Raw genomic sequence first — 26,098 nt, 5'->3', positions numbered from 1 at the left:
CATTTCTGTGTCATGTTCACACACGCTGGCTCGTGTTTATTTCATATTCCATTTGGACATTTACACAGGCCATGGCTCAAGAGACATTAATCAATGCCTAACAAATAGTCTTATTGAAAAAAGGCATCTTTCTAGCTTGTAACATAGCAGGTCATCAATCAATTTTGGAAGGTTCTCGCAGCAAATAATGATTTATTTTTTCTGAGATAATACAGATGAGAGCACCATCACAATATGCACTTCTCCAGCCAGCAAACAACCAGCTGAAGCAATGTCCAGATCACAGCCCAAACCTGCTTGGGATGAGCTTCATTAAAACATGAATTTTCCTTGAGTATAACACCGAACCCTACCTGCCCATGATGCTTCTACCATCTGTGTGTGTGTGTGTGTATGTTGCATTAGCTTTGAGTGTTTTGAAGGTAAATGGATTATTTACAGAGAAATAATTTTACCACCTCGCCTGGATTTAAGTGACACTCGATTTGATGCAAAAAACAATGTATCTATGAATTTGTTTATATTATGTGTAACAGGTTTTTGGCATGATTTTTTTTTCTGACACCAATGCTTTTTTTTCTTTTTTAAAGATTTATACACTCAAAGATTCAAGAGAGAAAACGACATAAATAAATAAACAATCAAACAAGCAAGAAAATGAAAACAAATTGTTCAAAATCATTGATTCAAGTGTTTCTACATAACAAGGAAATACCATCGGGGGGGAAAATATGGTAGTTTGTCGTATTTTAATGAATATGTGCAAGTACCAGAAAAGAAAATGAAATAGAAACAGTTGGAAAAGAGCTGCTTGATTGTTTTTCAACACTAAATAAAGGAGAAGAAAAAAAGACTAATGAAACCCAGAGCTCAAAGGTCTACAATTTTTGAGGGGAAATTAAATCTAAATAGTCAGTCTCATTTCAGATATATTGGCTCCTTCAGCATCCTCACTAATGCAAATGTATGAAAAGAGGTTTTCTCTTTTGCCTCTTCTCACCAATCATATCAGCAAGCCCTAACGCCACTAGTTTTTAATGTTCATCTAGTGATGAAGGAATTACACACATGGCTTGCTCTGATCCAAGAGTACAGGGGAAATGTCCTTACTGTATTGAAAAGGCTTTTGTAGGAGAGTAGTCACCAAATCACATCACATATGACTCACATATTTACGTATCAGAACATTTCCTACACTCTCTCCTCTCAGGGGAGGGGCGGGTACACTGCGTGTGTGGAAAAGTACTGTGATTATTCGAAGCACTAGATTAGACATGAAATGAAATAAATTTGCATGAGCTGTACGGATTTGTCACGAAATCAAATCTCTAATCAAAACATTAACAATTTTCCCCAAGGTTAAGACAAAAGTGTGAGTTCATACAAGCATCAGGAAGTTCCGACCTCTGAGGTAGGAGAACACACTAAACATGTCGAGAAGTAGGATTGATGTCACTTGACTTAGCGCAGTTTGCCTTGATAAATGAGAGCTGCTCTGTCTCTGTATAGGATATAACCTGAATTTTGTTTATTTAGGTCGTATAGGTTGATAGCTCAGATGAGTATTGAAGAACAGTGTACTCATAAATAACCTCTGACACAGAAAAGGTCAATACAATAGTCATTGCACTCAGAATCTCAAGTCGCTAATTTGGGCACAATTTGCCAAGCCCAAGTTTGCCCCCTAATATTGTTGTATCAATTAACATCTCTTCAGATTCCTGTAATTGGGATTGATGAATCTTTGCAAGCTTCTTCTGTCTCTATTGAACTTGTGTTTGGATGTGCCCATGTAAAAAATGATAAATAGTTCTGAACTGGTCATATAAACCCATACTGTAGGGCTCATCAGTAGAGGGAGAAAAAGTGAGCATGGAAAGAGCTGATTGGGTAGAAAGACATAAGTAGCAGAGCAAGACTAATGAGGCTGATACAAAGCAGGTGCGAGCAAAGGTGTGCAGAGGCAGAGCTTCAGAAAAATCAGGAGGAGCAAAAGTACATAAGATGACATGTCAAGCAATCTTGTCTCCTCTCTTTACCGTGTCTTTGAAATGACAAGGTGAAAAGCTTGAGGCCTCAAATCCTCTCTTCTCTTGTCTCCTCCCCACCTCCTCTTCTTGCATCTTCGATAGGAGGGGCTAAGATGTAAAGGGAGGAGCCCAGAAAAGAAATCATTGATGAGCAAACCAGGCCTTGAGAATCATCAATAAACTATCAGGAGAACATGAGGTCTGGCAAGGAGTTGATTGAGTGAAAATACAAGTGCTGGAATGATGTGTTTTTCATGGGAAACCCAGACATTAGCATTCCCATAAGTTTTGTGACCAAAAGCTGATGTTTTTTTTTTTTTTTTTTTTTTTTCAAGAATGAGCCACAATATATTCAAATATATTCAAGTACTCAACAGATGTCAAATCATCAATGCAGCAAGCATCTGTCTTTTGAATGAGCAAGTCATTTTGGTTCTTGTCACATATAACATGATGTAGGAGTTGGAAACGTCTCTGCTCGCGTGATACTCGATTTGCTTAACACAACATAACAGCATCAGCTCTTTTCACTTACAGGTCAAACGGAATGCAAAAGGAAGTCTCGGAGCAACTCCGCTTGATAACAAGGGGATTACTTCAAAATAATGTGATGAGCTAGAATTTTGGATTTTTGTTGAAAATAAATGTGGATTGATTTTTTTTTCTTCTTCACACAAATCAACAACTTTATAACAGACACACAATCTAAAACGATATTATCCTGGATCCAATTTCCAACCAATAAAACTTGCAAAAGAAAAGTCAATGCGAACACCGAGCTGGTGATGATGATGTTTGTAGTCTCACTGCCGTTTTTAGGAGTGCATTTACTTTTTTTTTTAATTTATTTTTTATTTGGAGTAATGATCACATACCTTATTTCAGGCATTCAACTGAAAGGACAAGAAATCATATGCACATGTACATGCAAGGATGTATAGAATAGAAACTTTGTTCGGGCTTTGACGACTCATTCCTGTTAAACTCTACTGGAACAGGGCTGCGTCCATTGCATGTCACAACTGAAAGGTGGCGTAAAATGAAGCATAGCCCGATGATACAGAAAGGGAAAGGCATTTTTTTAACCAAGATCTTATAAAATACACAGTCAATATTTTAATAGCCAGGGAGTCCCTGCCGTTTTCAAGACATGCTGACATGTAAGGTGACTCTGGATGGATTGATACTGACAATCGGCAGTGGATAAAAGTGACATCAGATCATTTACTGCCTTTCCCACCCTCTGTCATTGATGGCCATTTTTCCATTGTGTCAAGGCTGCATTCTTTTCACCTTTCCACAATAAATCAACTTGTATTAAAATATTTTCCACAGGATCCTCCAAGTTTGATATCAGAGCATTCTGCATCATACTCTCTTGTCTGAAAGATGAAAGCCATTTCTGCAAAATTTTTGGAAAGTATGATTGCAACATACAGATTTACAACAACTCTGTCAGATTCTGTGTGCAGTGAGTGGGAGGAAAATAACAGAAAATGGCATGAGAGGGCTGAACGATAAAAGAGATGGAGATTACTCATTTCTGAGGGCATGGCCATTGGTCCATATCCTTCCTACATATCTCACCTTCCATAATAGGCAGGTTATTTAGGAGTAGTGAGCACAAAGAGGGCCTAACATATTCACTGACATTTTTATGTAATTTTTATACAACAAAACTGACTAAATCATGCAGTCATGTTTCTAGGTAGAAGAGGCCCTGATTTCTAATATATATATATATATATATATATATAGATATAGATATAGATATATAGATATAGATATATGTATATAGAGATATATATAGAGAGATATATGTATATAGATATAGATATATGTATATAGATATACAGATATATATGTATATATATATAGATATATAGATATACAGATATATGCATACATATATATAGATATAGATATAGATATAGCTATATACATACATACATACATACATATACAGTGGGGCAAAAAAGTATTTAGTCAGCCACCAATTGTGCAAGTTGTCCCACTTAAAAAGGTGAGAGAAACCTGTAATTTTCATCATAGGTACATAGGTACTCAACTTTGAGAGACAAAAATGAGAAAAAAATATCCAGAAAATTACATTGTCTGATTTTTAAAGAATTTGCAAATTATGGTGGAAAATAAGTATTTGGTCAGTAAAAATAGTTCATCTCAATTCTTTGTCATATACCCTTTGTTGGCAATGGCAGAGGTCAAACGTTTTTTCTAAGTCTTCACACACTGTTGCTGGAATTTTGGCCCATTCCTCCATGCAGATCTCCTCTAGAGCAGTGATCGTCGCTGGGCAACACGGACTTTCAACTCCCTCCAAAGACTTTCTATGGGTTTGAGATCTGGAGAGTGGCTCGGCCACTCCAGGACCTTGAAACGCTTCTTCACGGATCAGTCGTCCTGGGGCCTCATGTATCAATACTTGCGTGGATATCATACTAAAAAACTGCGGTCGCAAGAATCGAATGCCGATGCAGATTTCGATAATAGAGAATAAAAAATTCTGATTACCGATATATTGGCCGAGTAACCTTTTTACATTTTTCATATAAAATAAAAAAATCCTCCTTTTATGGATTAAATATAGTTCCAAACACTTGTTACAAATATTTAAATTGAAGGGCAACACCTCCTATTATCTCAGTAAACATAAAGAAGTCTCCCTGACAGTGTCAGCATTTACACGTAATACATTTATTGAAGTAGAATTCATGGTTGGACTGTTAATGATGTGCATTCCATTGCAGTGTCTACTAAAGAGGTCAGTAAGTGTATATCTGTAGGTAATAGGCAGGTGGATAAATGTAAGAGAATTTACTGAAGTCTCAAATGAAAAAGACTCAAAGAGACAGAGGTTCAAAGTAGCCGAGTGGGGTGGTTTAAGTAAAAGTGAAAGCAGCTCACCAGACAAGTTCATAGAACAACCACACACATCACTGCTTTGATACCATCTTACATTCTATTGTAGGAAGGTTGTATTCTGATGCTGCTTGGTTCTTTGGAATTAAGACACTCTGAATTGGGCCCAGATAAGGAATGACATGACCCTTCCTGGCATTTGACCGATTCATCTGGGCCCGACCCCGGGACACATCATAGAGCAACATATTGCAAGTTGGTTACCTCCTCTGCACATAGAGCAAAACACTCTGTGCACCTACATCATCCCCCCTTTTATGATTTCTATCATGACTAGAAACAGTCTATTATGAATGTGTTTTGTGCAAAAATCTCAACCTGATTGTGAAAATGCATGAAAACACACATAAGGCATGAGAACATATGAACTTTCATAAGTATATGGAATTACACAGGCACGAGCATATCTCAACATCTGCCCATCTCCTACGATGGAGGTGAGAAAAACCTGTTGGCTGTTGAGTACAGGAAAATTCCTCCACCCACACCCACCTTTACCCCCGCAGGGCAGCTTCCTCCACACTGATGGATTTCCACAGATGTATCAAATGCACATGGAACTGCTATTCAAATGCTAATGTATGAATAAACATAACATAAACCCAAACCAAACAATCAAACCTCAAAATAATTTTAATGACAATAAATGAGTACTGACAGTCAATCTCTAGATACTGATGATGACCATGGATACAAAATAAATGCACAAAAAATAAGTATGCTTTCCATGGCCTCTCATTTATGTGGCTATATGGGATGTATTTTTGTGATGTAATTATTTGATGTGGTTACATGAGTATATTCTTTCAGCCTTCGTCCATCTTCTGTCCTGAGAGGACTCTGGATTCCGTTTTACCTCACAGTTTCTTATTGTCCTCCAGACTATCCTTGTCATCCATATAGTCCATAATTTTGAACAAATCTGGTCTTTCCTCTTCTCCCTGCAACAGAAGCATTCTGCGCACCAGTGGTTTGGGGGTTAGCATACTTACATTTACGCTCCTTGTACGTCAGTTACAAGGCTCTGCTTTTGTCCATCATCCTCACACTCCATCTCTTCATGATAGGCAAGATCCAGCATGTCAATAAGAAAAGCACCATCAATACTATCAGTATTCCAATTCCTATTTCAGCCAAAGCGGCTCCCCATTTTCCAAAAATTTCATCTAACCCTTCCCACTTCATGCTTACACTCTCACCAGCATTTTCCTTCATCTCATTTCTTAGGGCTTTAAGTTTGCTCATAACGACAGAGTATTCTCCATCAACGGATGTGTAATTCAACATTACGGTTCAGCACAATCTTCCGAACATTTTCATAGACTCCACCACTCTCTGCTAGGATCCAGTCCAATGCTTGCCTGTTCTGCCGTGCCATGGTACTGGTTCCATGCAGCTGTTGGCCTAGTTTCTTAAGAACATCAAATGAGGTACTGTAACGTTACCGTTACATCATTCACGGTGCCGTGACTGACTCGGTTAAATAGTTCAGCAAGGTAGCTTATATTTAAGCAAGGGTTATTCTAACTTTCTTTAGCTTGCTAACATACCATAACACACTCGACTGATAATATCAGTGAAGCATGACAGTCCATTTAAAAACTATTTTCTTGTATAATCTGTGTCTTCTGTGTCATCCTAAAGCTGAAAAACCATCCACATCCACAAGTCATCCACCTAATCCATCCCAACTGTACAGCATGTGTTATTGTTTTGCGCAAAAAGAATATATTACAATTTGCCTTGCTAAGCTTTGACTTGTGGAAGCACAGTCCTACATAGAGGTATTAACATGGTAATCTTACCTGGAATGTCAACAGATTAACTGGAATTGTGATCTCTTGTTAATTTTGCCTTGAACGATCCTGCTCTCCTTTTACTCATCTTGATTATTTTTTATTTCATTTGACAAAACCCAGTCTCGGCTGAGAAAATAGGCTTAATGATATTTTTTCAATGACGAGGGTAGAGAGAAATAGAAAGCTTCCGAGTCACTGTAGTATTTCACCATGTAATTTCTCGCTATAGCTCAATTCTTAGCTGTCTTTCAGCCGCTTGTTTAGGTACTCATTGGACCTCACCCAATTGCCAGTCAATCCACACTGAAGAATCATTTCCAGTTAATAGCAAGGCAATGAATGTCGGTGAATCCCAGTAGTAGTTAAGCTGAAAACACTTGTTTAATGTTCTTGTGTCTTGGTGAGCAGCACTATGTCATTCCTCCATCTCATCTAATTGTTGGAGATCTGCAACAAAGCTGCCATTTGGTGGTATTGATTTGTACTCGCTGTTACACACAACTCTCTGACCCCTCAGGATGATATCTTGTGGAGTGTTTGCCCACAACATATAGTGATTATTTGCTCACCAATTCTGTACTTTAGGATTTGAATGTGTCCATACTATGCCCTTGTCATCCCCATTAGGTAAAGAAACAGAATTATCAAATAACAGTGTTTGGCATCAGCTATTCACTTAACAGGGTTAAAAACCATAACCAATAAATAGGAAAAAATGAGTATTTTGTTATAACAACAAATACGTGGTTTAGTCATCAGGAACAATTTTGTTTTAAAACTGTGTTTAAAAACCTGTGTGAATTAAGCTTTATGAATCCTTTTGTGAACATTAACACCGAGTAGGAGATGAGCAAAAGAGACCAAATGTACAAGGGGTTTCACAGGCTTTTTGTTTGAAAAAAAATAAGTAAAATAATTGGTTCCTTTGAGAACAAAACTAACTCAGCGCAAACAAAATGTTTTTTTGAGCATTTAAAATTTGGATTTACTTGTCTTTATGTTGGAAATGAATAGACAACATTAGTAGGGGAAACCACGTATATGGCTTGATGCCAGGTCAGAGAAGCAAAAAGGGGACAGTGTGACACATGGGGCTTGCAGTTTGGTCAGTGGTGTGTAGCGATGTGAGTTTATGTGCATGTGTTTTCTCTAGTGCTTCAGCAATACTAGTCTTTGAAGAGGACTTGAGCAGCAAAAAAAACATGACATGTTCCTTGTGTTCCAGGTACTGTAAGAGACTGAAACATACAGCCAGTTAGCAAAATACACATTGTTTATTTTTAATGTATTATAATATTACAGTATATGGAGGTGCTGTGCGATGCCTCAGGGAAGCAGATGAGCAACGGAGCATCTTCATAGCATACAGCAGGGAGCCAACAATGTTGGTCCAGGCTGGTGGCAGCAGCGAGCTGACCATGCTGGTCTAGACTAACATATACCTGAACACTTCACTATCTAGTTAGACTAGGTAGCTAGTCTATGGGAACGGCATGAACGTATAAAGCCACTCTTCTAGACATATAAGTATATCCAGTTGACCGGATTCAATTCTTTGTGATACCATATATGTATTTTTCTCTGTGTTTTACCTCCATAAGACAAATTCACTGGTATCAAGAGAATCTTTGAATAGAATCATTAAATGTAACAAATTATTAGAATGACAAATGATGACACAAACTTTGCCTTCAGCAGAAGTTTCCATGACGCATCGGAAACGTAATAATAATTCATGGTCCTGTTACTACAAGTAATATTTATGGAGGCCCATTTCTACTACTAAAAGACAATAAATATAAATGTGAAAATAAGATTTCAATTTTACAGTAGAAAAGTCACAAATATGAGATTAATTCATAGTGGTAAATGATAATTGGGTGTCAGTAGATGTCACCCTTAAGAAAGGGCAAACATAGAAATAAATGAATAATTATTAGGACTAAAAGAAAAATGTTGAGATAGAAGAATAATAATTATGACACTGAAAAGTTGAAATTTTGAAAGAGGTCAAAGGTATGATCTTTTATCTAATCACTGAGGCTCATCATGGTGATATTTTCATTCTCCTGGTCATTTTTTTAATCTTTTTCCAGAAGAAATCATTCTGTATATGACACCAAAGACTGGATTTAACATTAATATGTCTGCTATTATCTACTGTATGGTGATGGTCCTACAGCAGACAGTCTCTTCTTTGGGGACACAATTGTATTTGACCTGTGTGTTCTTACTACAAGTCTCCCGTGTGTATATGGTTTCATTATTTGGTCATTGGGATTCTGAATAGAAGGTGGCACGGTGGTGCAGTGGTCAGCACTGTCGCCTCACTTCGACAGAAGATTCCCGGTTCGAGTCCTGGCTCGGGCACAGGATCTTTCTGTGTGGAGTCTCCCTGTTCCTGTGTGGGTTCTCTCTGGTACTCCAGCTTCCTCCCACAGTCCAAAGACATCAAGAGGGGACGAGGCTGATTGATACTCTAAATTGACCGTAGGTGTGACTGTGAGTGTGAATGGTTGTCTGTCTCTATGTGTTGGTCCTGTGATGGACTGGTGACCTGTCCAGGGTGAACCTGGACAAACTTCTTGGTATAACAAAGAAAACATAGAGGAATGGAAAGTGAAATTTTAATTTCCACCTAATGCATCAGGTTTAATCACTTTTTCCATATTTGTGCATATGATTTCTCGTCCTTTCATCATCATCCGTTCATCATTTGGACAAATGTGACAAGGTGAAGAGTTACATTTAATTTAAGACTGATGCATTACATAATTGACAGTGTTTATTATTGAACAAATATTACTCTTATAGCTATAAATTATAGGGATATGTGCTCAGAGCTTAGAACCCAGTTTGCATGCTTGACAGGTACAAAGCACTAACAGCTATAGAACATGTTTGTGGGGTTCCTAAACAGCAGGGATCTGGACAAAGTGTTGGCTTTTTATGATCATGTGATATGCTGTGGCTACTAGCTCATCAATACGAACAGGGAGAGAAAAAAAGGGATATAAAAAAGTCTCATTTTGACACATAGTCCACAGGGCAGGAAAAAAAATTCATAGCTTGATTTATATATTTTCAGATTGGTGAGCCTCTGAGCATTGTAGACACACATCTAGCAGCCTATAAACTTCACAGATGAGGGAGTGTGAGGAGTGGAGTGTGGAACCTCCTCACAAAGAATCTAGCTGATTCTTCTTCATAAATATGGACACAGAATTGTTGCCAAATAAATGTGTTTGTACATGTGTACATAAGTGTGTAGAAGAATTGCAAGTACACACCTTTCTGTCATTACACGCATACCAAAAATGTAATTATCACCCTCCTGGTGATATACAGCACTGTTTTTTTGTTTTGTTGTTATTTTTTTTAAACATATATTAGGTACACTAAGCCTTGTAGTTAATCTTCACCACATGAGAGGATTATAGATTTAATTTCACCTACACATATACTTGTGTCTGCATGATTTATACATTTTAAAGGTTTAACTGAATGGTCAAGATGGGTCTTAGTTTGTCATTACCAGATAGCACAAAATATTCTCAGAACTATAAATTTTTTTTTAAAATGAAAAACAGTCTTTGAAAATATGTCTGCAATGTCGCAAAGGTGACTGACGGATATTTCAAGCAAAATTTCCCTAGTTTCCATGATAACGATGTAAAGACCCATCAAATTAAAGTTAAGGCTAGAACAGAGATGGTACTGGAGTTAAACTTCCTCTTGGCTCGATCGTTTCACACATGACTTCCTGAAGAGCAAAACAGTCAAGTCAGTTTTATTTATACAGCGCCGAATCACAACAAAAGTTATCTCATGACACTTTACAGGTCGAGCAGGTCAAGTACCACACTCCTTCAATGAATTTACAGGAGGATGAGGCAGAGACAAAGACAGATAATAGAGGAAGACAGATATACAGAAGGAAAGAGAGGGACAGAGATAAAGAGGGAGAGAAAAGGAAGAGACTGATGGACAGATGGGGACATGAGCAGGAAGAGCTACGGGTGGCAGCTTGAGCCTCTTCAGGTCTGTAGCCTCCTCCAGCAGCACCTGGGATCTGGGATGTGGGGAGCCTGAAGGCTCCGGAGAAGAAGACAAGTTAGTAACACATATGAGTATGATTTATATGTGACACATATAGGAGGACAGAGAGGAAAGAGAGGAGAGAGAGAAGCCCAGTGCACCATGGGAGATCCCCCAGCAGCCTAAATCTATAGCAGCATACCTAAGGGCCAGCCTAAGCGGTCCTAACCAAACTTGATCAAAAAGGAAGGTCTTAAGTCTGGTCTTGAACATAGAGAGGGTGTCTGCATCCCTGACCGAAACTGGGAGACGGTTCCACAGGAGGGGAGCTTGATAGCTGAAGGCTCTGGCTCCCATTCTACTTTTAGAAACTCTAGGAACCACAAGTTACCCTGCATCCTGGGAGCGAAGGTTTCTAGCTTGGTAATAAGGGACTATGAGCTCTGTCAGGTATGAAGGAGCCTGACTGTTGAAGGAGAATTTCAAATTCTATTCTGAATTTGACAGGGAGCCAATGCAGAGAAGCCAGTACAGGAGAGACATGGTCTCTTCTACTAGTTCTCGTCAGCAGCGTTTTGGACCAGCTGAAGAGTCTTTAGGGACTTATTGGTGCAGCCTGATAGGAGGGAATTGCAGTAATCCAGCCTGGAAGTGACAAAAGCATTGACTAGATTTTCTGCATCTTTTTGAGGCAGGATGTGTTTGATCCTAGCAATGTTACGTAAATGAAAGAAAGCAGTCCTAGAGGTTTGCTTTATGTGGGAGTTAAAGGACAGATCCTGATCAAAGAGAACTCCTTGGTTACAGTAGTGATGGGGGCCAAGCACAATAACTTCAGTTTTGTCAGAGTTTAATAAAAGGAAATTATGGGTCATCCATGCTTTTATCTCCTTTTAACAGGCCTCCAGTTTAGTCAGCTGATTTGTTTCATTTGGAGGCATTTATAAGTACAGCTGTGTATTTTCTGCATAATAATGAAAATGAATCTAGTGTTTCCTTATAATGTGACCAAGAGGAAGCAGATAAAGGGTGAAGAGGGCTGGTCCAAGCACAGAGCCTTGTGGAACACCATAAGTGACTGCAGTGGTTTTAGAGGGGTTATCATTAGTGAGTGCCAACTGAGATTGACCAAGTAAATATGACCTCAGACAATTTAATGCCGTTCCTTTAATGCCAATGACATGTTACAGTCTCTGTAGAAGAAAAACACATTTAAAAAGTTTAAGTTTTGGGTGTGGCTGCACGGTGGTGCAGTGGTTAGCACTGTGGCCTCACAGCAAGAAGGTTCAGGGTTTGAGTCTTGGCTCGGGTGCGGGATCTTTCTGTGTGGAGTTTGCATGTTTTCCCTGTTCCTGTGTGGGTTCTCTCCGGGTACTCCAGCTTCCTCCCACAGTCCAAAGACATCAAGAGGGGATGAGGCTGATTGAATTCTCTAAATTGACTGTAGGTATGAATGTGAGTGTGAATGGTTGTTCGTCTCTGTATGTTGGCCCTGTGATGGACTGGTGACCTGTCCAGGGTGAACCCTACCTCTCGCCCGTAGATGCTGGGATAGGCTCCAGCCCCCCCGCAACCCTTACCAGTCAGGAATAAGCGGAAGACGATGAATGAATGAAGTTTTGGGTGTTTCTTTTCTGCATGTCAGCCAAAAGTGAGTCAGGCTGGGAAGGATTATGGCAAAAAGACAAGATTTAATTTACTGCCAGCAGTTCTGGCAACACTGGTGAGTGAGGGCATTTGCACTAGGCCACACAGGATGGAGCAGGATCCTATCGCGACTGTAAGTTAAATGGCTATTTATGACAGAATAGTACACAAAGCAATGTGAGGCCATCAGATACGCAATACCTTTTTTCAAGGTTTTCATGTCTGTATTATTTTGCTGCTCTGTAGAGTCTTGTCACTTTCACTGCCTTTCTTGGTCACACATGCAGGCAGCTATGCCTCACCTGACTCACTGCAATCCAGTCACAATCCTGTTGGAATGATGGGGAAAAATCCTGGGGAAAATCGCTTCAGTTTTGCTTGCAAAAGATGTTAGAATCATATTTGTATTCCATTTGCAGATGGTACAGCAGAGTCACCTGGGATACTGTATACTGCTTGAGTGTTTATCCTCGTCTGTAGGAAAGAACATCACTTTAGATTATATTTTCTTCTCTGCCATTCAGCCTGAAGTGAGCAATTGCTTAGAAGCACCAAAAACTATGGGCCAGTGCATTATGATTTTACTCTGTGTCGAGAAGATTAATGAACAGTTATTTGCTTTATGCATTTGTGTGCATGCGCCTCATGATACAGCGAAACACATTTTTCCTTTGGTTTGTTGTGTATCAATGTTGGTTGAAAACAGAATGTAGTTTACAAATTAAGTTAAAAAAATGGGTTACTGATACTGGAAAACGGCCATCTGCCATTTTTTTCTTAGTTGTTTTTATAACTCTCTCTCTGTCTATCTACTGTATCTATCTATCTACTGTATCTATCTATCTATTAGTCTATTGATTTAGTGATGTACTGTATCATATTTTAATTCGATAGTGATTACATCACAGCAAAGGGATTTTTTCAAAAATAAATATTACACTTAGAATATGTTTGACAAAAAATACAACTCTGTGCTACTGCAATCATATTTAAAAATAGTACTGTACACAGCTAAAATGTGCCATACTGTGGTTGTGGTATGATCATTATATCACAATGAGATTTTAATGACTAATTTTTACCCTTTTTATATACCTTTTATCATCAAGTCTAAAACAATGAGTGCAGAAAATTACAAATCGAACAATTCGCTCTATATTTTGTACAATTTGCACCGCTTTACAGAAACCATATCTAAAGGATCTGTTCCTTTTAAAAAAAAAAAAAAAAAAAAGCATAGGGAAATACTTGACCTTTGTCTTGTATATTGAGCAGGGATGCAATCAGCAATTTGGTCAGGCTGTGTAACATTTTCAGATTTCAGTTTGGAAATAATAGGTGTACATAGTCTAAATCCACAAAAGAAGATAAAACAAACTGCAAAACTCAAATTGGAATTTAAAACTCATATTTATTTATTTTATAGCCATAAATTGTGCTAAATCCCAAAACAAATTCAGATTTCATCGAATTACACTGTAAAAACTTGAGTTATTTGTTGATTAGTTTTATTATTGGAATAGATAAAAAGGTTAAAAAAAAAAAACTCAATCACATTGCGACCATTTAGAACGTACAGCAAGGGCACAGTTGATCGAATCCAGTCCTCTACTGAAGAGTTTTTTTTTTCAAAGCACATGCAGCTCTGTTCTTTTTTCATCATACTAATCACTTTTAAGAGCGTTATCTTGTCCGTTAGACCTGATCACAAGCAGCTCCAGTGAAGATGTCTGTGTAGGTTCTCATTCATCCAGGTCATCGTAGATCGAAGCGAAGTAAAATCTGGTCAACTGGACGTAAGTTTATCTTGAAGACGTTTCACCTCTCATCTGAGAGGCTTCTTCAGTTCTAGTGAAGAGTGTGGAAACTCCAGCTTATAAACCTATGTGGGAGTGGTCAGTGCTATTGTGGTGGAAACGACCCTCCCGAGACTCACCTGGCCTCCCCAAATGACAGTCGTTGTGCGGTGTCAGGGAGTTTCAGGGGTGGTCGTTTGGGAGTTTCACCGACCACTCAGATGCTAATGGGCTGTGCTGGCATCAGCCGTTCCACATGGGTCTTTCAGCTGAACTCTTTGGGGAAGCTTTGAAAGGACTTGGTTGTAAATAGGTGAAAGGAAATGTCGCAGTCCACCTCCTCTGTTCAAAGATGGTTTCTCTATCCTGACGTGGATGGCTTCTTTAACTCCTCTTTCAAACCATCTGTCCTCTCTGTCGAGGATTTGGACATGGTCGTCCTGGAAGGAGTGGCTTTCCTCCTTGAGGTGGAGGAAAACCGCTGAGTCCTGTCCTCCAGAGTTGGCTCTTCTATGCTGGGCCATGCGCTTGTTGAGGGGCTGTTTGGTTTCCCCTATGTAGAGATCCGTGCAGGCCTCACTGCATCAGACAGCGTATACCAGATTGCTTTTCTGGCTGTGAGGGGTGGGATCTTTGGGGTGAACCATGGACTTCGTGAACAAGGTTAGAGAACTCAAGCTGGACCCAGATGAGACCATGGTGTCCTACGATGTGACCTCCTTGGTCACCTGCGTCCCTACCGTGGAGGCTGTGGAAACAGTGAGGAAACGCCTACAGCTGGACAACACCCTCAGCAACAGGACCAACCTCAATCCGGACCAAATCTGCCAACTTCTTGACCTTTGCCTGAACAAAACTTACTTCCAGTACAGAGGGAAGTTTTTCAGGCAAAAACACGGCTGTGCCATGGGTTCTCCCGTATCTCCTATCGTGGCCAACCTATACATGGAAGAGGTGGAACAGAGGGCCCTGACTTACTTCAGTGGACCCTCCCCCACCCACTGGTTCCGATACGTTGATGACACCTGGGTGAAGATCAAGGTTCAGGAGGTACAACCGTTTACAGCACACATCAACTCGGTAGACGTCAACATCAAGTTCACCAGAGAGGATGTGAAAGACAACCATCTGCCCTTTTCGGACTGCGACGTCTACATTCAAGAGGACAGGAGCCTGAGGGTGGATGTGTACAGGAAACCCACCCACACTGACCAATACTTGCTTTTTGACTCTCACCATCCTCTGGAGCACAAGTTAGGTGTCATCAGGACGCTGCAACACCGAGCGGAGACCATCCCCACCAGCGTCCAAGGCCGGAAAAAAGAACAGCAGCATCTGAAAAGAGCACTTAAAACTTGTGGCTTCCCAGACTGGACCTTTGTAAAATCCTCTTCCAGGTCCAGAACCGAGGAGAGCTCCAGGAGGAGGGAAGATGAAGAAGGCAGGAGAAAAAACATAGTGATCCCCTATGTGGCAGGGGTTTCTGAGAAATGAAGGAGAATCTATAACAAGCACCGCATCCCTGTGTCTTTTAAACCAGACAACACTCTGAGACAAAGACTGGTTCACCCCAAAGATCCCACCCCTCACAGCCAGAAAAGCAATCTGGTATACGCTGTCAGATGCAGTGAGGCCTGCACGGATCTCTACATAGGGGAAACCAAACAGCCCCTCAACAAGCGCATGGCCCAACATAGAAGAGCCAACTCTGGAGGACAGGACTCAGCGGTTTTCCTCCACGTCAAGGAGGAAAGCCACTCCTTCCAGGACGACCATGTCCAAATCCTCGACAGAGAGGACAGATGGTTTGAAAGAGGAGTTAAAGAAGCCATCCACGTCAGGATAGAGAAACCATCTTTGAACAGAGGAGGTGGACTGCGACATTTCCTTTCACCTATTTACAACCAAGTCCTTTCAAAGCTTCCCCAAAGAGTTCAGCTGAAAGACCCATGTGGAACGGCTGATGCCAGCACAGCCCATTAGCATCTGAGTGGTCGGTGAAACTTCCAAACGACCACCCCTGAAACTCCCTGACACCGCACAACGACTGTCGTTTGGGGAGGCCAGGTGAGTCTCGGGAGGGTCGTTTCCACCACAATAGCACTGACCACTCCCACATAGGTTTATAAGCTGGAGTTTCCACACTCTTCACTAGAACTGAAGAAGCCTCTCGGATGAGAGGTGAAACGTCTTCAAGATAAACTTACGTCCAGTTGACCAGATTTTACTTCGCTTCGATCAGCTCCAGTGAATGTCATCATTTATCAGTTCTTATTGTTCGTACTTCACAGACAGTAAAATGGCCTTTCAGGGAAAAAAATTGTTTAGGAAATAAAGAGTGAACCTCATTATGTATAACTATTTCCAATTTTGCATGGTGATACCAGTGGCCAAAAACAGCCTTGACTGAACTCTGGTCCACTCTTATTGTTGCATTTTGCTTTCTTCAAGCCTTCACACACTTAACTGCTATCAGCTAATACATCTGCATACTGTTGACATGGCTCTAGATTTCACATACGGATATACGTAGTGACCAGGTGCATATGAACGACCTCACACAGCCACAGTGATGCCACTGCAACTAACCAGACACTCTTCCATCATGAGCTCCCGTGCTCCCACACACTTTGCTGCTTTTGTGATAACAGCCTAAAAAGACACTTAATTTAAGAGCTAATCAACCTCATCCCACTGAATGTGAACAGTATATTTTCGCCATCTAACAAATTATAAATATGGCCAATGAAATGTACCATTCCTTGCAATGTTTTTTTTGTTGTTGATTATGTGGCTATTTACTCTGTTTTTTTTTCTGTTTATCTACTCTGTGGCAGGCATGATGTGAATGGATGTCCCACTCAATTCCCTATGTGTATGAACAGAAAGACAAGCACACAGAGGATTAGCGGATGCGACAGAGAGAGAGGAAGTGAGAGAGGAAGAGAGAGGAAAAGAGACAGACAGACAGAGAGAGAGAACCAGATGCTGCAAATCTGCTCCCTGCCTCAATGTGAAAAGGTAAGTCATTGTCTCAAGCACCGCTTCTTTTGCCTGAATAGAGATACAGCCAAGGAGATGTACATGCTTAAGTTATAGTGAGTGTAAATCCACTATGGCACAGAACAAGGTTTATGTCATGATTGAAGCTTTAACCCCTGAGTGTCATTCAAAATGTTATATATATATCTACAAATTTATGGCAAAAATGATAATGTGCTCTTGGTGGTTTGCCATGCATTGTATCATTGGTATCATTATGTTATGTGGGCTTTTGTTCATTTGCAGAGGAAACAGTCAGTCATAACAAACCGTCATGCATGACTTCAAACACATCTTTTATTGGGGCAAATCTAAACATTATACACGACTGAGGTTTAGTTCACAAATGTAAAGATATAGTCACTACTGTGCAGCTTTTTGTTTTAAATTTAACACATTGCAATAGTTACTGTCACTTTAAAGTAATAAGTTACATTACAATGTTGCTATTTGAATGTTGTAATGAGTTGCATTACATTTCTTTCACCAAAATAAGTATAGGATAAGACTATCCATCCATCCATCCATTGTCTCTTGCTTATTCCTGTTAAGGGTCGCGGGGGGGGGGGGGGGGGGGCTGGAGCCTATCCCAGCGGCTGTGGGCGAGAGGCGGGGTTCACCCTGGACAGGTCACCAGTCCATCAAAGGGCCAACACATAGAGACAGACAACCATTCACACTCACAGTTACACCTACGGTCAATTTAGAGTATCAATCAGCCTCGTCCCCTCTTGATGTCCTCGGACTGTGGGAGGAAGCTGGAGTACCAGAGAGAATCCACACAGGAACAGGGAGAACATGCAGACTCCACACAGAAAGATCCCGTGCCCGAGCCAGGACTTGAACCCAGAACCTTCTTGCTGTGAGGTGACAGTGCTGACCATTGCACCACTGTGCCACCTAGGATAAAACTAGTCAATCTACAATTAAAAAAAAAAAATGAGGAGGATATGATTTTGTATCTTATTGCAGTTCATTCACTTAAGTTCATGTCCTCTGTATGACACATTGACCTATATATGAACTTGCCATTGCCATTCCACTTTGAAACAGGCTGCGTCTCTTCAGCAGCATACTCCTTTTGTCTGTGAGATCCAGAGTGTTTAATTGCGCTGCTCACACACTTGTCTGAGCTGTAGACATAAATTGTCCCTGACCCTTTCTTTGCCGAAACTGAAAATGATGTCATGTCACTAATATAGAATCAGACTCCGACAATCTCAGCCATCAGTGTGGCAACAATAGATGAGAGGGGGATTTGTGTGGAAAAACTATACTTTCCCTCCTCTTTTTTTTTTATAACTCAGTGTAAACCAAGTTGCTTGCATAGTAACTGCAAAACTATTACTGAAATATAATTAGTATTGCATTACAATTACCTCCTCTCAGGTTTAAAAAAAATGACTTTGTTATTTGGTACCCCTTTCCTTGTTATGCTCATGCATTTCTGCAAATACACACACACACACACACACACACACACACACACACACACACACACACACATACCAACAAACATGATATTAATCACTGCTTACAAAACACTGAAATGTACCCTCAACTCATACTGAATGTTATGACTGTTATGACAGTTTATCCCTGATACTAAATATTTAACATTTTTTTAAATGCTACAAAGGTAAACAGGAGTCACATACATTGTTTCATAAGTTCAATTAGGGAAATTTGTTAACCAAATCCTCTAGTCCCTGGTGCAGAAGTGAGCTAAGACAGGGGCAACCAAATTTAAATCAATAAACTATATCTCATGCTCCAGTGCATAATGGAGACAATCCTCTATTGTCTCCATAATTTTTACACAGCGTATTTCAGCTGCCTACATCATTTTTGCATCACAAAATTTTGATACTTGCACTTAGTCACGACCTACAAAAGGAGTTACACACAGCCTGAAAAGAATGCATAATTTCTCAAGGCCCACGCATTCCAGCAACCAAAAACCTCACATAAACTTGTGCAGAGGCTGGAACGTTATGGTTGAATTTCATGACACAGCCCAAAAGTTTTAAACGGCAGTTTGTCTCGGGTGGGCTCGTCAGTCGTCATAATACTTTCTGGGAAATGTTATTTCTTGAACAAAGCACTTATTTTGACTGACACATAATTTGGGTCATTGTTTCTGATCCCTTGTGTCTTCTTCTTCCTCTGTGAGTAATTTTCAATTCATCTGTTTTTGAAACAAAACCTTACATAGTTTTACATACACCTCTCAGTCTCAACAACTGTCAGGAGACCACATGTTTCATGACAGAGAAATACACTGATGCTTCTTCTTTCAATTTGAATTGATACCTTTATTGGGGTGGAATCAGCAACCATTTGGAAATAAAGTCATTTATATATTTCAATTTTGAGAGTTCATGGGCTAAATATGTTCATGCTAAGATGAGCTGATGTCAAAGGACTCTACTGACACTGCTGCTAATGCTCCATTAAGGGAAATGAACTAAGCTGATTACTTAATAGTAATCAACTTATACATCCCTCAGTGAGTGGGGGTCTTCTCATGTGTCTTTATTATAAGGGGGCTTTCTGCTGCATTTATTCATCCAACATCAATGACTTGGTTGCAGATTTACTGCACTCATGCTGGAGGACAGGAAACCTTCGCAGGTGTACGTTTTCAAGCAAGAGCATATAGTATATCTGCACAGGGACATTTGAATCAATTTCAGAGGAAAATACTGTCGTTCAAAATCTGAACATGAAATTAACTAATTTTAATTTCCATCCATCGTCATCTTCCGCTTATTCCTTACTAGTAAGGGTTGCGGGGGCTGGAGCCTATCCCAGCAGCTACGGGCGAGAGGTGGGGTTCACCCTGGACAGGTCTCCAGTCCATCGCAGGGCCAACACATAGAGACAGACAACCATTCACACTCAGTCACACCTACAGTCAATTTAGAGTATCAATCAGCCTCGTCCCCTCTTGATGTCTTTGGACTGTGGGAGGAAGCTGGAGTACCAGAGAGAACCCACACAGGGAGAACATGCAAACTCCACACAGAAAGATCCCGCGCCCAAGCCGGGACTCGAACCCGGAACCTTCTTGCTGTGAGGCCACAGTGCTAACCACTGCACCACCGTGCAGCCCTAATTTTAACTTGAAAAAAAAAAAAAAAAAAAAAAGCTCCAATAAGGACCAGAAGAAAACTTCATAAAGCCGCAGTCAATATCCAATAAGTCAGCCTGCCGTCAGTTGTCTTTACAGTTCAAGCTCTGTGGGCTGTTGGCTGCTGGAATAAAATGTTGACATTGTATATTTCTGCAGACAACATATAACCCCAGGGTCTCTGAACTAATACACGGGAAGATACATAAGTGGGCAATTCCATTCTCATAAAGTTCAGCTTCAAAACTCACCAATATTTCCCTTAGCCTAAACTAGTGCTGCTGCTTTTTCTTTCTTCCATGTCCGAACCCCTCACAATTGAGCACAGACACATCAAAAAGCATTTACATTTTAAAGCGTGAATTCCATTTTCACAAGTCATGACTGCTGTTGCCCATAAACTGATATAGAAATATTCCTATGAAATATATTTTTTGATTGTTATTATGACATTTTATTCCGGCACTTAACGGGAGCTCCAGTGAAGCCAGTTAAATCATGACATCACCAACAAGTGGTATGTTCATAATAAGTATAGCAGTTAACAGCCTCGAGGATTCTATCCTGCTGAGAATGCACAAGTATAGGGTTTATTTGGTCTGCGTAAGAGTAATAAGGCATTTGTTCGGATTTACATCGATTTAAACTATTTTTTATCTGTAGAAAAACAAAAACAACAAAACGGTTGTACGAGTGAGTATAACTGTGCCGTTACAATGACCGTAATGTGAGTCATGGTTGTGCAGATGTGTATGTGTTGCAGCACATAACGAGCAGGGAAGTCTGTCCGTCTCATACAGAAAACAAATCCACCACTGTTGATTCGTTCATTTCCTCTCCCCCTCACATGAGCTATTTTAGAGACCAGCGAGGATCATATTATACCTCAAACCCCGAGTCTCCATCTCTACTATGCAGTTGAAGTACTGTTCCTCAGGGTGTTTTAAGATATTTTACGCAGATACAGTATCTGCATGGCCAGTGGAGCAGAGGAAGACTTGGATAAGAAGTAACTTGTTGTTGGTTTGTCTATGCTGTATGGATTTTAATGAAATTAATAAAAAAAAAAACTGAAAAAAAAACTGAGAGAGAAACATTTAGATTTGGAATTAATGTGGATTTGATAACGTCATATATTATTGGTGGTGAAGAATATGCAATATGATACATATGCCACTGATCCTCATTCGTGATGTGTTCTTGTACCCTAATCTGTTCACACACTGAATTTTTTTCGTCCTGAATTGGTAACAAAGACATGTTGACAATTATAAAGCCATTGCTCCTGACTTCTGTTGTGGACCTCATAACAGTGTCTCACCGAGGCTTGCAAAGACTTCAAAGTTACAATGTAAGAACAAATCTGTGCAAAGTAATGTTTCATGAACGAAGCCTGCTGAGTGCCTTCTTATTTCAGTTAGGTGTTGTGCCCAAACAAGTGAAAACAGGAAGATGGAACACAGGACATCTGACATTTTTCAGCAAAAGAAATGCTTGTTTGGCCCTAAAACCTCCGGTGGCACTAAGACTGACGCATCAACATGGAAAGGAGAAGGCCCACAGATATACTTCTCTGTCCTCTCTCTCATACACCTGACTACTTTATTCCAATGCCTCGGAGCCCTGCAGGATATCAGTAGTGATGTCTCATACCCTCCAAAACAACATCATGAATAATTAATGCAAAATCTCAAAATAAAGAACACACATTATTAATTTATTCAGAAGCCCTGTTAAAAGGGACAGCAGTGGGTATTCCATCCCTAAAGCACCACTGGCATCACCAACTACACCATTCATGACCAGGAAGACGTTTGTGGAGGTGGAATTGCATTCTTATTTTTGAGAAGGGAAAAAAAAACACAACAACACAATTTACTCTCCTCCTTTCAAATAAAAGAAAACTTTGGTTTATTAGTTGGAATATACTGTGAAAAACCGCAACATTATATGCGGCTCATTTCTTGTAAAAGCAATCCCCTGACACTCATTTTAACACAGAATAACTTTACAAGTAGCCTATCAATATTATAAAGGGACTTGAATTATAAGAAAATATTATCTTATTTCAAGAATAAATATTGCTACTGCACTGGCAGATTCTTACTTATTTACTTTCTTACAAGCAACAACAAAATCTCAACAGGATTTCTCTTTCACTTTTATTTATTTTTTTTTATTTTTCCTGTGTAGGAATACTTGGCAGTTCAATTTGACATTTGGAGTTCAGCTGCAAGTGAACAGACAGAGTACTGAAAGTTGTCAAATTACAAAATAATCAATAATCACCAAATCTACTGCTAAGTAAGTACTTTCACTGTCATTACTAAACCTGTGTTTAATAGCGGTCGGTACTTTATAGTCTTTCTTCGTGTCTCAGTTAAAACTGATTCTTGGCAGACAAATAATGATGGGGGTGGCATATCCACTCCATTCTTTGCGATGACTGGATGAGACCTCCATGGCATACCCAACATGATTATTACATTATCTAATTGCATCCCAACACATGTATTATTCAGACTCTGACAACATCATACTCTCAGGGAAAGGAAGAGATCTGTGTGCCTTAAGCTATCTCTGAATGGCTCTGCACTGCTTTTTCTCTCTTCTTTCAGCTTTTTAAGTTTGTCAGGGTGAAATGATGGTAAAGAACATAGTGTGGTGAAATCTGAAGGGCTATAGCCCGACTGTGTCAATAAATGACATTGTTTAGGTTAAGCAATCCTTATTTTTACAGGTATGCTGAAAGCGTAAACAATAATCTATACTGAAATATTTGCCCTTGCTACGACAGGGGTAACTGCCCCCATGAGTCTTGTATGTTTTGTCCTTCAAGGAACAAGGTCACATTGTTTGCAATGCCAGAACAACAGCTCTTTAATGTCCTGTGAGGGCAGGTTGATCTTGCTTACGTTCTTTTTAACAAGATGTGGACTTCCAGCCTGCTCTTACCTAACAGCACATTAATAACAAGCCGGTTTCTTATGTAGTAAGTTTTCAAAATGCATTGTTTGCCTTGTGCGTGTCATTATGTCACTGAGTTGCGATACACCTCTGGATGTCTATTTTCACAGTGTTATTGTGTGTTTCTAGTCAGATACTTGAACATTTCAGCTGTTGTTAATTCTATTTATTTGACCCAACCCCATGATCTTTTTCAAACTCTAAGTAAACCCTACTTTAACTACAGTCTAGTCAAAACGGTTGTTGTATTATATTCTCTGCTGAAAAGAAAAGTAATGTCCAGCATTTTGCATGATGTTCTCACCGCAGAGAATTATGCAACTGAAAGTTGCGTTGCGCAGTCAAGCACATGCCCCGCATTGGCCTTGATCTCATTATCTCAGTGTGGGGGGGCAGAGACGCTGGCAAAGATGTCAAAACTCCTTTGCACACAGGCATATTTTGCTAATACGAGTGTCTTACAGTTCATGCAAACTGAATCCAGTGCAGCATGGTTTGGTTGTGAGAGGCTGGTCAAACAATTAAAGTAGACATGTGACTGAGGATTTTGTTCCTGCTTTGTCTGTTTCTTCACAAAAATAGGATGAAATGTAAAGGTTAGCTTCGGACGTGTTTGCTGATGCATTTTATATTTGAAGGTATCTAAATATTGTTTCAGGCAATTCAATCTAATGATCTTCATCCATGATGTGAAAGCTTCATTTTGGGGAAGTGTTTCCATCAGTAAGGACTCAAGAGGTTGACGATAAGCTAAGATAAAAGGGATGGCCTGCAGTTATGGTTCTCGGTCTGCAAATAAGGCCTGATGTGGCCACCGGAGATCGGGAGACTACTAGTTGATAGCTAAGTACGAGCCATAAATCAGAACCATTAGGCAAGGCTGTTATGGATCAACATGACAAAAATAATGGAAGAGGGCTTGCAAGAGTAACCTCAGCAATTACATGTGAATGGCATGATGTAGATTCAGAAGGTATTAGAAAGTACAAAACACTATCTTGAAGAGCAATGTAGGTTTACACATAAAAGGGATTCATTATACTTGCACTCAGAGCCAAGGAAAATGTGAGGGAAGAAGAATGAAGTGAAACCGTGAGAGTAATGATATCTCCTTCAACTGGAAGGCAAGAGGGCGGCGCTCTTTACTGCATATGCCAGACACACAGAGCGGCAGGTCGACAGTTATGAGGACAGATGAGTGATGCAGCGCCTTCAGCACTGAGGGATATGATATCCCATGTTGACAGCTGGATGGACAGATATCTGGTGTGGCATTCAAACATTTTTCATGATGTGTGGATGTATACTGTCCTCAGTGGAGATATACGCAGCCCTTTATATGTAAATGTCATTAAAAATGTTCATCATAAACAGGTGTGTATGACTGATTTTGGCGTAGTATTGAATATGCCCCAGGTTGCAAGAGGTAAACACCTCACACAACGGCTCTTTTGTTTGGAGGCTATAATTTCTGCTGCTGCTCAGCTGTTAAACTGATAGCTGTTTTAATGTCGTAATTCATATAAATGTGATGGACAAGCTGGAACAACACTCACCTTACCTCAGATCTCTAAAAAAAAAGAGTTACATAAATATGTAACATCATAACCTTCATGAAAGGAGATTTTATTGCAGTCTTTTTGTACTGTAGGGGGCAACAGCTCAGCAAACTCACAATTCAGAGTATAATTGTGAATTTTGTAATGTAGTTATAGTTTATTTTGTTTATGAAGGAGACGAAAGACATCCCCAGCAAACAACAGCAACATGGAAAGCAAATTTCTCGAAGCCAAAGTAAAGAACCAAAGGAATAACAGTTGTGTCTCGCTACTGTTTTTCTTTAAGTCATGGCTACCATTATTCTTTGTCAGTGAGCCATCCTTGTGTGTGTGTGTGTGTGTGTGTGTGTGCTTGTGTGTGCTTGTGTGTGTGTGAGGAACAGTCTGACATTATGTTTCATTCATTGAGGTACAGGAAATAGCAGTTCAGTTTTGCATATCTATTGTCTCACCTAGGGGTGCCTTATAATTTGGCATTTGAATGTATGTGTGTATCTTCATGGTGTTACAGAGAGTAGGGAGGGTCTACTTTTACTGCATGCACCTCAACAATTTAGGACAGTTCTTGGCATGAAATTTAATCTTGATATTATCATACAATTTAGGATGTTTTTTTTTTAATCAAAGGATTATATTCATGCCATTTGGTTCATTATTATTATTATTATTATTAGTAGTAGTAGTAGTAGAAGTAGTCGTGTTAGTCGTAGTGGCAATAAAGTATACCATGTATTTTGTTTTGTTTGTTGTTATTGTTTTTTTCTTTTCAATTTGTGATGAGTTACCAATGTATATTATGCAGTTCTTCTCATAAAAATAACAATTATACCCATAAGAATGATCCAAAAGTACCACAGCTGTAAACAAAATATAAACAACAATAAAAGTTTTTTTTTTAAAAAAGAAAAGGTCACAGGTCACAAAAAAGTTTAAACTTAACTGGAAAACAGTTCAAAGCCCTCAAAACACAATAAAATAGCTTGTTTGTTTAAGCTTTTTTTCTTTCCTTTTTTGACCTGTGCTATAAATATACACAGTCTATTCTGGGTGAGTATCTACCACTGTAACCTTGAGCATTTTGTATTCAAATAGATATAGTATTTATAAACCTCTGCAAATATAACATAGCCTGCCATTGGAGAACAAC

At 39.6% G+C, this 26,098-nt stretch overlaps 1 protein-coding gene across 2 annotated transcripts in view; it reads left to right on the top strand.

Annotated features, from left to right (window-relative positions):
- The window catches only part of lrrc4ca (leucine rich repeat containing 4C, genome duplicate a), a 217,744-nt gene that overhangs the window by 114,812 nt on the left and 76,834 nt on the right, over nucleotides 1-26,098 (top strand). For both annotated transcript variants that reach the window (XR_015116961.1, XM_086208324.1), the window contains exon 2: nucleotides 17,088-17,271. The gene's annotated coding sequence lies outside the window, so the exon portion shown is untranslated. The remainder of the gene's footprint in view (nucleotides 1-17,087; nucleotides 17,272-26,098) is intronic.

Source organism: Aulostomus chinensis, chromosome 7 (assembly GCF_037954235.1).
Source record: "Aulostomus chinensis isolate RoL2024-O1b breed Wild chromosome 7, RoL_Achi_v1.0, whole genome shotgun sequence".
NCBI classification, from domain to species: Eukaryota; Metazoa; Chordata; class Actinopteri; order Syngnathiformes; family Aulostomidae; genus Aulostomus; species Aulostomus chinensis.
The sequence above is the reverse complement of the archived record's forward strand: the minus strand, read 5'-3'. Positions and strand labels throughout refer to the sequence as shown.